Raw genomic sequence first — 14932 nt, 5'->3', positions numbered from 1 at the left:
AGGGTAATCACAGAAAACCTAAACCTGGATAGCCAAACAAGGCTCTGGACCACAATCCTTCCAAATTTGAATCCAATGTCTTAACACTAGATAACCTGCTTCGTGAGAAGTGACAAATAATTGTCTCACAGTGTTTGGCTGGAGTGAGGTTACACCACAGTCCCATTACGTTGAGTGAGTTCCGTATAAATGCAGTGGAATAATATCAGTTACATACTGAGGAATGAGTGCAACATCCTCTTACTGTGTTAAATGCAGTCTGTATTACACGAAACTAGTGCATAACAAAGAGTAAGTTCAGTGCAACACTTATTTCTGGGCTACTTTGCCACACTAAAAATTGTGACAATATACTTCCAATTTTAGTTATAATTGGTGACCATAGACTGCATGAGAAGGTACTCTGTACTGCTGATGGTTCAAAACAAAGTTTTCTTTAGATTTAATTTTGAGTCGTCAGTCATGGTTGGTTGTAACTTATTGTAGTAATGGCACATCAAGGGTTAGGGGAGAATGCTATACCTAGAGCATAATGTACCTAGAAACACACAACATTTTCCGGTTGGTATTTCAGTCTTGTGATTGATTTTAGAATCATATGCAGCAATGCACACTAGAGATCACCTTATGCAGTTTCTGCCATTTTCTACAGTTTTTATTGTTGCTAGACATGAAGTTGTGTTTTGTGCAGCACTTGTAAATATTTTGAGTTTCATATGTATAAGTGCTGTATAATATATTACAGCAATTTGGAATATATTATTAATTCTTTAGTTATAGAATTTTATGTTAAGTAAAATTCTACATATTTTTAAAACTAGGTATAGGAGCACCATTCTGTACCTTGAAACAGAAGGAGGTATTTTACAATGGAACATGGGACATTTGCAAATTACCTGAGTTTCGTTAATGTTTCAAACATTTTTACCTGTCATGAAAATGGGAATTTGTTTCAATTTCCAATAGCTTCAGTTTTTAAGCATTTTTAACCTGTAACTAAAGTCTGATAACACTTCTGCTTAATCTGATTTCACTTACTGATTACTGGTGTGTAATTGAGTGTAAATGTAATAGCAAGATCACTTAATACAGCACTGACACAATTTTCTCGACTGCACACTTGTCAATTTCAATATAATATTTGTTCCTAGGTACATGACCATGTTGTACCTTGGAATATGCTTTTACATTTGGAACAACCTTAATTACTGGAGTAATTTTTGTAATTTCAGAAAAAGACTGTAGCATATAAAAAGTGAATGCAATCATTTAAAAATGGAATAAGAAACTATATTAAACTTCTACTACAGAGGTGAAAATCTGAAATGAGTACCAATGTACAACACTCTCCCCTATTTGACCTAGCCATCATCAAATTACTTGCTGCAAAACAGATGTTGAATGGCTTGGGTAATGAAGAACATACACAGTCCAGTCACATTAATGTGAATAACCACCTTTTGCAGCACGAACATGCAGGAAGAGGGTCAGTGAGGTTCTAGAAGGTACTGACAAAGATGTGGAGCCATGCCAACTCAAGTGCCATGGCCAGTTGCACTGGGATTCACAGCTGAGGATCCGTGGCACATGCAGCCCTGCAGAGGTGGTCCCACAGATTCTTGACTGGGTTTAAATGTGGCCATGGGAGTATGGTACACTCATCCTGATGCTCTTTGAACCACTAACACACACTGTGAGCTGTGCGACACGTTGCACTGTCCTGTTGGTAGATGCTGTTGTGCTCAGGAAAAACAAACTGTGTGCAGTGGTGGACATGGCCTCCAAGGATAGATGCAAACTTGTGTTGACCCACTATGCCCTTCAGAATGATGAGATCACCCAGGAAATGTCATGAATACATTCTCCAGACCATAACACTCCTTCTTCCAGCCTGGACAATTCTGATGATTGTTGCACTACACCAAAGGCCATCTGTCTGATGAAGCACAAAATGTGATTCATCTGAAAAAGGCAACCTGTCACCACTCAGTGGACATCCACTTGTGGTTCTGGCATGCAAATTCTGGTCTTCATCACTGATGAACAGCAGTCAGCATGGTGCATGAACCAGATATCTGCTGCAGAGCCCCATAGACAGCAATGTCTGCTGAACGGTCATTGTGGAGACACTGTAGGTAGCCCCTTGGTTCACCTGGGTGGTCAGTTGCTCAACAGTTGCATGTACATTCACCTGTATACATCTCCACAATCGTAATTTACACCTGTCATCTATGGTTCTTGATTCACCATAGGTGCTTCAGTGCCTGTTTTGGATAGTGCCATTTTGTCATGCACAGTATACTTAAACCAAGATGGCATATGAACAGATTACAAACTTAGCCACTTACAAAATACTTCCGCCATTGGCCCAAAAGCAAATGATCATGTCCTTTTGTATGTCAGATTAATGGCTCCATTTTTCACATTACGACAACAGTTGCACTGTTTCCTGCATCCCGGACACACTTTATATACCCTCCACTGCTAGTGTTGCCACCTGACATTTGTGTGTGGTTATTGCACATGGATGTCCAACATAGGTGGTGGTCACATTGGTGTGACTAGCTCCTGTAATTTTAGTTGTACTAATGTGCCCGGAAGTGTGCACTGTTATTATTAGACTAAGGGAAGGATGGTCACGAAAAGGGGTTATACATACTTGTGAAAGGCAACAAGCACCACACATTGCCTCACTCAATCAGTCATGAAAATTACTGTTTAACTGCTCTTGATACTAAATTTTGGGTTTAAAAAAAGGAAAGAAAAAAAAGACAAAAAAACAGGCTGCCCCACTACACTGGGGTTTTGTTAATATTCTTCTGCTTGAATAGGATGTTGAGTGGTGATTTCACGCTTGTATGTGTAGGCTTCCACAGCTGTTGTCACTGTCAGTGAAATTATTTAGGTCATGTGATCACATGATCAATATTTAAAATTATCCAACATTTTGGACACTGTTGCAAATGGCCTTACTCAGGGTGTTTTGCTTACTGCTGAATGAGAAAAATTTTACTTCTTGTATACTAGTGGAAGAAGCTATTTTAATGACTTGATAGGGTATTGAGGATGAGGAGGGGGGGGGGGGGGGACTGTTGGACATCATTTATTGGTGTTTACTTTATTTCTTGTTATCGGTAGAAATGGACTTACCTGATTGCCGTTTGCTTTATTTCTTGCCATTGGCACAAATAAGTGAATGGGAAATGGTTGGCAGTTGTGACATAGTGCTGTTTCTTGCTGCCTCATGGCGGCTGAGGCGTGCCAGTATTCTGTGTACCTATGGCTGCTGTGATTTCCCAATTACCTGTGTGAGCTCCTTTGTTTGAGCTGTTGTCCCATAGCACTGTTACTTCTGGCAACCAAGACGCTGAAAATCTGTCCTGTCTTCTCTATTCAGGTTAAAGGGTCACTTGGCTATTTCTACTGCCTCTCTAACCTTCCGCACAAGGTGCGTGGCTGTTTTCCTAGAATGTGGGCTTCTTCAAATATTACTTTTATGCCGCACTTGTCCTGGTGTTCAACCACCACTGACTTGGAGTGTTATCTTAAGACAAATGTATCTTTCATGTTAAGACACCTGTGGGCTAATTGGTCACCCTGCCTTGCATACATACACTAGATCACATTTGCAGTCAATTTCATAGACTCCAGCAGTATGTAGCATGTCAACTGCATCTTTTGTTGAAACAAGACATCTTTTACTTTGTTGCTCTTTGGAAAATTGGCTTGATACCTACTCGGCAGAGAGTTTTGCCCACATGTTCGGCAACCCCTTGTATGTATGGTAATAGGGCACTGTTTTGTGCTTCCAATTGCTCTCTCCTTCTCCTTTTGTCTTCATCATTTGTTGCCATAATTTTGCCTAACATCTTCATCCCATAACCACTGGCTCCAAAGATCAACCCAAGATTTCCTAGTTCTGCCTTCAGATGTTCTCCATTGCTGACTCTATGGGACCTCTCGGTTAACGTGTACAGGGTGGTTTTTTTTGCATAGGGAAGGAGGCATATAGGTACCTGTCCATGCTGGTGGTTTTTCTATCTACACTGTGGATAAGTTTACCATTAGGCTTTCGATAGACTTCGATGTCAAGGAAGGGCAGCACCTCAATCTTTTCTGTCCCCATAGTAAACTGGATTTTGCTGTGCTGCTGATTGAGGTGTTGGAAGTTCTGTACCTCTTCTCCTCCACGTGTCCAGATAACAATGACACACTTATTAAAATATTCCAAGCTATTATGCCAAAGTCAGATGACATTCATGTTGGAACCAAACATTTCGTCCCCATCTACAGGAGACACCTACAAGGGGTTTTTAGCTTTTCAAATGTCTGACACACACACTGGCTCACTATTGAATACAGTAAAGCACACTCCCACACAGAAGCATGAAGTCACATGTTTCAAAAACCCTAGCACAATTGGTCATTGTCGGCTCCTGTCATCAACTACTGCTGTCACCATATGGTGGAAGATGGGTACACATCTTTTGCAGCTCTGCAATCCAGATATTATCCAGTTTCACACCCTTCTCCTTCCAATTAAAATTATTAGGGTGTTTAATATTCTCTATTGCCTCTCTGTACAGTCTCTCATAATACCGAATTTGTTTGCATGGCCATCCTCCACAGCAAGCACAGAAATATTTGTTTTTTAAATAAAAAGTGCCTTCTCTTGCTGCACTGTATTTTATTCTCCCAGACGCATTTCACCTTTTCTAACTCTAAGGCACCATCAGTGGAATCTATATAGTTATGATACATTTTAATTTTGATATGTATTATTTGTGGATTATAAAACAATTCACTTCTCGCTTTTTATGTAAATAAGTGATTACTTATAGTTCTTCATGTTTTTAGTTGGCATCTGCATTTCCTCTCATCTGGTCACATGCTGGAGGTCACACTACTGCTCTATTTATGAAACATAAGCATTATGTGCTTATGTTTCGTAAATAGGCCAGATGAGAGGAAATGCAGGTACCAACTAAAAATGTTAAGAACTGTAAGTCATCACTTACTTACTTAAAAAGCGAGAAGTGAACTGTTTTATAATCTATGAATAATACATACCAAAAGAAAAGTGTATCATAACTGTATCATTATAGATCCCACCAATGAGGCCTTAAAGAGAAAAAAGGTGAAATGCACCTGGGAGAATAAAATACAGTGTGGCAAGAGAAGGCATTGTTTTTATTTACAAAACAAATATTTCATAATACCACTTGTGGCTGCCAGTACCTGAGTCTGATCATATCGTATCTAGTTGTCTCCTGGCTGCAAATCATGTTCCACAACAGCTGATCTGCCTGTTTCTCACCTTTTAGCATCTGCCTTTCCTACAATTAACTTCATGAGACCACTCCACTTCAGATCATTCTGGATAGTTCCTCTTAAGTATTTAATGGTTGTTACTGTTTCCAGCCCCCCCCCCCCCCCCCCCGGCCCCCATGAACAATGGACCTTACCGTTGGTGTATCAGCGATACAGATAGCCGTACCATAGGTGCAACCACAATGGAGGGGTATCTGTTGAGAGGCCAGACAAACGTGTGGTTCCTGAAGAGGGGCAGCAGTCTTTTCAGTAGTTGCAGGGGCAACAGTCTGGATGATTGACTGATCTGGCCTTGTAACACTAACCAAAATGGCCTTGCTGTTCTGGTACTGTGAACGGCTGAAAGCAAGGGAAAACTACAGCTATAATTTTTCCCGAGGGCATCCAGCTTTACCGTATGATTAAATGATGATGGTGTTCTCTTGGGTAAAATATTCCGGAGGTAAAATAGTCCCCCATTCGGATCTCCGGGCGGGGACTACTCAAGAGGATGTCGTTATCAGGAGAAAGAAAACTGGCGTTCTACGGATCGGAGTGTGGAATGTCAGATCCCTTAATCGGGCAGGTAGGTTAGAAAATTTAAAAAGGGAAATGGATAGGGTAAAGTTAGATATAGTGGGAATTAGTAAACTTCGGTGGCAGGAGGAACAAGACTTTTGGACAGGTGAAAACAGGGTTATAGATACAAAATCAAATAGGGGTAATGCAGGAGTAGGTTTAATAATGAGTAAAAAAATAGGAGTGCAGGTAAGCTACTACAAACAGCATAGTGAATGCATTAATGTGGCCAAGATAGACATGAAGGACACGCCTACTACAGTAGTACAAGTTTATATGCCAACTAGCTCTGCAGATGACAAAGAAATTGATGAAATGTATGATGAGATAAAAGAAATTATTCAGGTAGTGAAGGGAGACAAAAATTTAATAGTCATGGGTGAGTGGAATGCAAGAGTAGGAAAAGAGAGAGAAGGAAACATAGTAGGTAAATATGGATTGGGGCTAAGAAATGAAAGAGGAAGCCGTCTGGTAGAATTTTGCATAGAGCATAACTTAATCATAGCTAACACTTGGTTCAAGAATCATAAAAGAAGGTTGTATACATGGAAGAATCCTGGATATACTAGAAGGTATCAGATAGATTATATAATGGTAAGACAGAGATTTGTAAGACATTTCCAGGGGCAGATGTCGACTCTGACCACAATCTATTGGTTATGAACTGTAGATTAAAACTGAAGAAACTGCAAAAAGGTGGGAATTTAAGGAGATGGGACCTGGATAAACTGAAAGAACCAAAGGTTGTACAGTGTTTCAGGGAGAGCATAAGGGAACAATTGACAGGAATGGGGGAAAGAAATACAGTAGAAGAAGAATGGGTAGCTTTGAGGGTTGAAATAGTGAAGGCAGCAGAGGATTAAATAGGTAAAAAGACCAGGGCTAGTAGAAACCCTTGGGTAACAGAAGAAATATTGAATTTAATTGACGAAAGGAGAAAATATAAAAATGCAGTAAATGAAGTAGGCAAAAAGGAATACAAACGTCTCAAAAATGATATCGACAGGAAGTGCAAAATGGCTAAGCAGGGATGGCTAGAGGACAAATGTAAAGATGTACTGGCTTATCTCACTAGGGGTAAGATAGATACTGCCTACAGGAAAATTAAAGAGACCTTTGGAGAAAGGAGAACCACTTGCATGAATATCAAGAGCTTTGATGGAAACACAGTTCTAAGCAAAGAAGGAAAAGCAGAAAGGTGGAAGGAGTACATAGAGGGTCTATACAAGGGTGATGTACTTGAGGACAATATTATGGAAATGGAAGAGGATGTAGATGAAGATGAAATGGGAGATATGATATTGCGTGAAGAGTTTGACAGAGCACTGAAAGACCTGAGTCGAAACAAGGCCCCGGGAGTAGACAACATTCCATTAGAACTACTGACAGCCTTGGGAGAGCCAGTCCAGACAAAACTCTACCATCTGGAGATGTATGAGAAAGGCGAAATACCCTCAGACTTCAAGAAGAATATAATAATTCCAATCCCAAAGAAAGCAGGTATTGACAGATGTGAAAATTACCGAACTATCAGTTTAATAAGTCACAGCTGCAAAATACTAAAGTGAATTCTTTACAGACAAATGGAAAAACTGATACAAGCCGACCTCGGGGAAGATCAGTATGGATTTCATAGAAATGTTGGAACACGTGAGGCAATACTGACCTTACGACTTATCTTAGAAGAAAGATTAAGGAAAGGCAAACCTATGTTTCTAGCATTTGTAGACATAGAGAAAGCTTTTGACAATGTTGACTGGAATACTCTCTTTCAAATTCTGAAGGTGGCAGGGGTGAAATACAGGGAGCGAAAGGCTATTTACAATTTGTACAGAAAGCAGATGGCAGTTATAAGAGTCGAGGGACATGAAAGGGAAGCAGTGGTTGGGAAGGCAGTGAGACAGGGTTGTAGCCTATCCCCGATGTTATTCAATCTGTATATTGAGCAAGCAATAAAGGAAACAAAAGAAAAATTCAGAGTAGGTATTAAAATCCATGGAGAAGAAATAAAAACTTTGAGGTTCGCCGATGACATTGTAATTCTGTCAGAGACAGCAAAGGACTTGGAAGAGCAGTTGAACGGAATGGACAGTGTCTTGAAAGGAGGGTATAAGATGAACATCAGCAAAAGCAAAACGATGATAATGGAATGTAGTCGAATTAAGTTGGGTGATGCTGAGGGAATTAGATTAGGAAATGAGACACTTAAAGTAGTAAAGGAGTTTTGCTGTTTGGGCAGCAAAATAACTGATGATGGTCGAAGTAGAGAGGATATAAAATGTAGACTGGCAATGGCAAGGAAAGCGTTTCTGAAGAAGAAAAATTTGTTAACATCGAGTATAGATTTAAATGTCAGGAAGTCGTTTCTGAAAGTATTTAATGGAGTGTAGCCATGTATGGAAGTGAAACGTGGACGAGAAATAGCTTAGACAAGAAGAGAACAGAAGCTTTCGAAATGTATTGCTACAGAATAATGCTGAAGATTAGATGGGTAGATCATATAACTACTGAGGAGGTATTGAACAGAATTGGGGAGAAGAGAGCTTGTGGCACAACTTGACTAGATGAAGGGATCGGTTGGTAGGACATGTTCTGAGACATCGAGGGATCATCAATTTAGTATTGGAGGGCAGTGTGGAGGGTAAAAATCGTAGAGGGAGACCAAGAGATGAATACACGAAGCAGATTCAGAAGACTGTAGGCTGCAGTAGGTACTGGGAGATGAAGAAGCTTGCACAAGATAGGGTAGCATGGAGAGCTGCATCAAACCAGTCTCAGGACGGAAGACAACAACAACAACAACAACAACAACAACTGTTTCCAGTGATTTTTCATTACAAAGATAATAAATTGCCTTAAGTGGTCACCATAGCTGACTACCACACAGAGGACCCTGGTTCAATTCCTGGTACTGACAGGAGTTTTATTAGGTGGAAGGACTGGAACAGGGTGCACTCAGTCCTGTGATGCCAACTGAACAGCTACTTGACTGAGTAGTAGCAGCTCCAGGTCACAAAGACTGATAATGGCCAGGAGAGCAGTGTGCTGACCCCACAACCCTCCATACTGCATCCAGATGCCACTGATGGATGTCCAGTAAAAATGGGCTTTAAAGTGCATACCTTAAGAGCTATGAGCACTTGTTCATATTTGCTACTGTGAAACACATCGCTTCTGATGAAAAAGTTCTCATAGTTCTTATGATATCCATTTTACAGCCCATGTTTAGTTGACAATTTTTTATTGTTTTGATCCATAGTACCACCTCCCAAAATATAGAAAAGGGCTGTTAAATGCAAACAAACTTGAAAAAACAGTTGAAGATGAGATGCAACATACGAAACTGCAAGATGAATTTGACACAGTGCTGAATTTGTCAGAGCACAGTTGATACAAGGCCTGTGAAGTAGACAACATTCCCTCAGGGTTATTGAGGTCCTTTGGAGTATAACAAAACTGTTCCACTTGGTATGCTCATTAATGAGGCAGGAAATACATCCTCAGACTTCAAGAAGCATGTTTTAGTGTTTTGAATGGTAGGCTGCTAGCAAATATTGATAAGTTCTGAAGTAGCTTGAAAGTCATACTTTATTAACACAGCACAGAAAGAATTACATTCAACGTAAGGTAGTTTCTGAATGGTAACCTTCTGAATGGTACAACTGAATGGGATCCTTCTGATCTGGTAATGCTGCAGATCCTGCAATGAGGAAGAGCAGTGTTAACTGACATCCACAGAGAAGTGGTGATTCCCCTGGGCGATGTACGCTGCCCCCGGAATGTGGGCCCCAAGGTTGTGAAGTGGTTTGTGGAGAGGGAATGGATGAAGAGGGCACGGCCTGAAAATGAGAACAAAAGCGCAAGACTGTAGTGGGGGTGATGAGGGTACAAAATGTTGTGCTGCCATTATAAGGGAGGCCGGCCACGGCTTAATCTCCCTGGCAAAGGTGCAAGGCATGGGGGTAGCATCAGGCATCACTGGGAAGGGTGGCAGGGGAGGTGAGGAGCCGGGAAAGGGAGGAGAATGCACCTGGAGGATGGAGACTGGTGCGTCACATTGCCACAGGTGATGAAAAAGGCTCGTGCCCGAAGAGCAGAGATGGGACCTGGGATGGCGGAGGCACTGTAGGCACTGAAGACTTGCAGGAAGAGCACAACAGCAAGATGAGGAACACAACAGTGGGCCTGTGGTGGCGGACTTCCTGTGGCTCTCAAAGCAGTGAGTGAGGAGCATTATGAGAGGGAGGGCTGTTTGGAGGTAGAAGAGCTGGGATGTGATGTATGTCGGGCAATGAAAGGAGGGCCAGTAGGGAAGCCCAGAGTGGCCAGAAGGTCATTGCCACGGTATGCACGGGAGCACTGGAGGAAGCACAGAAACCAGCACATAGTCGTAAGTCAGCCAGAAGACAGGAGGTACGGAATGTTACAACACCCTCACAAGGAAGGCCAGCCATTGCTACACCTTCAAGGTGAAGATGTGAAGCACACGGGGGACGGCTTGACGGGTTCAGTCAAAGGGGGGTCGCATCTGGATGATGCGACTATGATGGTGGTAAACGAGCCATCCATTGTGTGTTGATATTGCCTGCATGGAAGAAGGGAGTGGTCATACCACTAGAGAAAGTGATGGAGCCAGCACAATGTCACATGGAACCCAGACACGAAATGGCACAAAGTGCTAAACCACCCTCACGAGGAAGGCCGGCTATGGCAGTACCTTCGTGCCAAAGGCACAATGCACGGTGGCAGCATCGGATGAGGCTGGAGGAGGATGGCATCAGTGCAGGACATGGCAGCGCAAAAGATCAGATGCTGGGATTGGGAATGTTGACTGTATGCTCATTGTCATTCGATGTGCTGCACCACACTTGTACAGAAGGCTGACCGTGGCTGCATCATCACAGGAGCAGCTTCAGGTGCACCTCAGGTGAGAACAGTAGTCAGGTGATGGATGAGCCCTGATGCTGTGTGAAGGAGGTTGACTACGGCTGCATCCCACAGGCACAAAGTGCAGGAGCAGCGTCAAGTGCTGCTGCGGGGGGGGGGGGGAATGCAGATGTGAACTTTGGTGCCGACTAGTGTGGTGTGCCACTCTCATGACGAGAATCGACCGTAGCTCCATCTTCTTACCGAAGGTGTGAAGCACCAGGTGCACCATCGGGCTCGTGGCCACAGGAGGGCAGCGGTCAGCTAGTAGATGAGGTCCACTGGAGTGGGATCCACACTGCTAAGTGATATGTCTAGGGCTGTACCACCTTTGTGAGGAAAGCTGTCCACGGCTGCATCTTCTTGGTGATGGTGTGAAGCGGCAACACAATATCGGGCAAAGCTGAGGGAAAGGGAGAGGACCGGGAGTGGGGGTGGAGAGAGGAGGAGGGAGGGGGGAGGGGAGTAGCCAGGTAGGACAACGATGGCAAATGACCCCTGGTGCTGCAAATTTTTTAGAAACTTATCCTCATCAACAACTTTTGGGTTGGAGCAATGCTACCCTCGAGAAGAGGTCTGGTCACGGCTCTGATGTGCGGAGCAGTGGAAGCAGCGCTGGACACAGCTGAAGGGGAGGTCGCGACTGGGTGGCGGATAAGATCACACGCTGCAATTATCCAACTTCATCCTCACTGTCAATTTTAGTGTCCTGATTGTTAGGCTACATACAAATAATGACTATTTCCCAAATAGCATGAAAGTAACACTTTATTAACACAGCGTGGAAAGGACAAAGTTCAACATAACATAGTTTCTGAAGGGTACAATGAAAGGGATCCTCCTGATCTGGTAATATGGCACAGCCGAGGGTCCATTGTGGCCTGGGTCACGACACAGGTTTTGATGCTAGTCGACTGTTATGTGGGGCATGAGGGTAACTGCGATAGGTACTGAGTCTGAGGAAAGTCAGTGTGGGATGGCGGTAGGTCAGTGCTGGATAGGTTAAGACCCCAAAAATTACAATTGGCAAATCAATGCATCACAGCTGATGTGAGCTCCAAATGATGGGCCGTGACACAGGCATCAAGACTGGAGCATGAGCTGGTGTACTGCTGCCTGCTTGCAGTCGAGGGCATCTTTATGGGCAGTGGGCAGAAGGATATTGTGCAGTGCTCAATGAGCACACCATGGAGGATGCAACATAGTCCCTGTGACGTCAGAACTGCTGTCACCAATGTGCACGCTACTTGATAGTGAGACTGGCACCCTTGGTGGCACCTAGCAGAGATCGGCACATCGACAGGTGTATTACAGATTGTCTGCAGTAACATTTCCATGACACACAGTGTACTAGTGATGCCTGGTGCACGATTGTCTCCAGTGGAGGAGAGCCTACAGTACTGGAGCAGGCTACCTGCTGGTTGCGGGCATTGTTTGGTTTGGTTGGTTTGATTTTTAAAGGGTGGTCATCGGTCTGCAGGCATTGTGCTGGAAGCTGAAGTGACCAGAGTATGGCCAGGTACATGGCAAATGTAATAATTCCAGTTCCAAAAGAGGTAGTTGCTGACAGGTATGAATATTACAGAACTATCTGTTCAGTAAGTTATGGTTACAAAATACTGACACAATTTATTTACAAAAGAATGGAAAGACTGGTAGAAGCTGACATCAGGGAAGATCAGTTTCGGTTCTGGTAAAATGAGGCAACACAAGAGGCAATACTGATCCTATGACTTACGTTAGAAGACTGACTGAAGCATTTACAAATTTAGTTAAGACTTTCAACAAGTCAACAGGAATACACTTTTTGTAATTCTGAAGGCAGCAGGGGTAAAATATTGGAAGCAAAAAGTTATCTACAACTTGTACAGAAACCAGATCGCAGTATAAGAGTTGAAGAACATGAAAAGGGGCCAGAAGTTGAGATGGGGTTGTAGCCTCCCCCAATGTTACTCAATCTGTACACCGAGCAAACATTAAAGGGAATTAATAAGAAATTTGGAAAAGGGAGAATAAGTTAAAACTTTATTGTCTGCTGACTTGCCCACAAATGGCATAGGTGCCAGGTTTGAGACCCAGTCCTGCACACAGTTTTAATCTGCCAGGAAGTTGTGACATTGTCATTCTTTCAGAGGCAGCTAAGGACTTGTAAGATCAACTGGACAGTGTCCTGAAAAGAGATTATAAGGTGAACAGCAACAAAAATAAAACAAGTGTAATGGTTGTAGTAAAAATAAACCAGGTGATACTGATGAAATTAGATTATGAAATGAGACATAAAATTAGTAGATGAGTTTTGCTATTTGGAAAGCAAGATAGCTGCAGATGGTCAAAACAGACGGGATATAAAATGCAGACACACAAGAGCAAGACAGTTGTTCTTGAAAAATAAAAAATATTTTATAATCTAACATAAATTTAAGTTTTAGGAAATAATTTCTGAAACTAATTGTCTGGAGTGTAGCCTTATGTTAAGGTGAAACACTGATGATAAGCAACATAGACAAGAGGAGAATAGAAGTTTTTGAAATGTGGTGTTACAGCAGAATGTTGAGGCAGAGCTTATCAGCTTGGCCTTTGGGACAAAGAATTCATGGATTTAGCAGACCATTTCTTGGGAGCTACCTGGTTTATCATGGTGGACGTGTTATAAAATTTTCTGTACTTAGTACAGATGACATCCACCACATTAGCAGTAATGACCAAAGCCTTGGCAAAAATATATGCAGTAGAGGAGGCATCTATGACCATAATCTTAGTAAAAATTGCCTCACTTCACAGTTACAAGATTTGCAGTATTTTGCAAAAGAAATTGAATCAAGCACATTCTCACCTCACTGCAGAACCGAGCTTCTGATGATGAAGCTGTATTAATAATGAAAACATTTAAAACACATATAAGGGAAGCTTTGAATAACATTTCCAGAGGAGATACTCTCACCAGTTTTTTGAGCATATATAGATCCATACGAACGAAAGCAGCAACCCAACTGATCTGCATGGATGGAGGTATTGGACCCTTTCTGGCCCACACCAGTGGCCCTGAAACACTGGTAATGACCCTACTTCCAAGCTGGCGGAGCAGTTTATGACTGCACCTATGAGCACTCACCAGAATGGATACCTGCCAGCATCGGGGGTCTCTAAGGCCAGAAGCTGCTATACATCAAATGCAACCAGAACCAACTGTGGTCATGATGGCTCAGTAAATACATACAGCCAAGCCAGGAATCAGCTTCCAGGCTCCAGCATGCTGCCTCTATCAGACAGATCACTGTAGCACCACTAGACCCAAGTCTCAAGGGCCACCCCTTCGGCACAGGCTCTGGTAAATGGATAGCTGCTACAGCCTTCAGCAGTGTGCATAGTGTCTTTGTTATGTGCTCTCATATACACTTTCTGCCTGCACAGGTATCAGCTAGAGTAAAACTGCACCCAGATATGACATGGGGCACAATTTGGGATCCCACAGAGGCAGAACAACTGTTTCATCCATGTAGGTTCCTACACCATCTACAGAGACCACATCACCATCAGTACAGCCCACAGTAGAGGAAATGCCACCCATCACATAGAACCATTAGCAGTTATTCCATTGGTAGCTTCTCACTTAACTCATTGGTCATGCCATTAGATTGGTTGGCCAGTTGAACATGAGAGGGGACTTATATGCCAACCTGACACTGTGATGACGTCAGTCAAAAAATCAGCAACTGCCTCTATCAGACAGATCACTGTAGCACCACTAGACCCAAGTCTCAAGGGCCACCCCATCGGCACAGGCTGTGATAAATGAACAGCTGCTACAGCCTTCAGCAGTGTGCATAGTGTCTTTGTTATGTGCTGTCACTGTTCTTACATTGTGGATCACTCATAACTTGATTAGTGTACAGTTTATATAGAGACTCAGGACTCTAGTTTGCTTTCTTGTTGGTGGTCTTGAGTTGGTATTGTATGTTACCTAATGAAGTTATTATCCCATTACTTAATGGAGAAATATATCCATGGTAGGGGCAGTTGACCATTCAGATTCAGCACAACTTGGAAATATAGAAAGGTCTTGATCACACAATTATTTATTAAGCAATACATGATTCAAAATTTCATCAACAGAAAG

At 42.5% G+C, this 14932-nt stretch overlaps 1 protein-coding gene across 2 annotated transcripts in view; it reads right to left on the bottom strand.

Moving 5' to 3' along the window:
• The window catches only part of LOC124721089 (polyamine-transporting ATPase 13A3-like), a 191568-nt gene that overhangs the window by 54771 nt on the left and 121865 nt on the right, over positions 1-14932 (bottom strand). The window lies entirely within an intron of this gene.

The sequence above is a fragment of the Schistocerca piceifrons genome, chromosome X, assembly GCF_021461385.2.
Source record: "Schistocerca piceifrons isolate TAMUIC-IGC-003096 chromosome X, iqSchPice1.1, whole genome shotgun sequence".
Taxonomy (NCBI): Eukaryota; Metazoa; Arthropoda; class Insecta; order Orthoptera; family Acrididae; genus Schistocerca; species Schistocerca piceifrons.
This window is presented reverse-complemented; position numbering and strand designations above follow the sequence as displayed.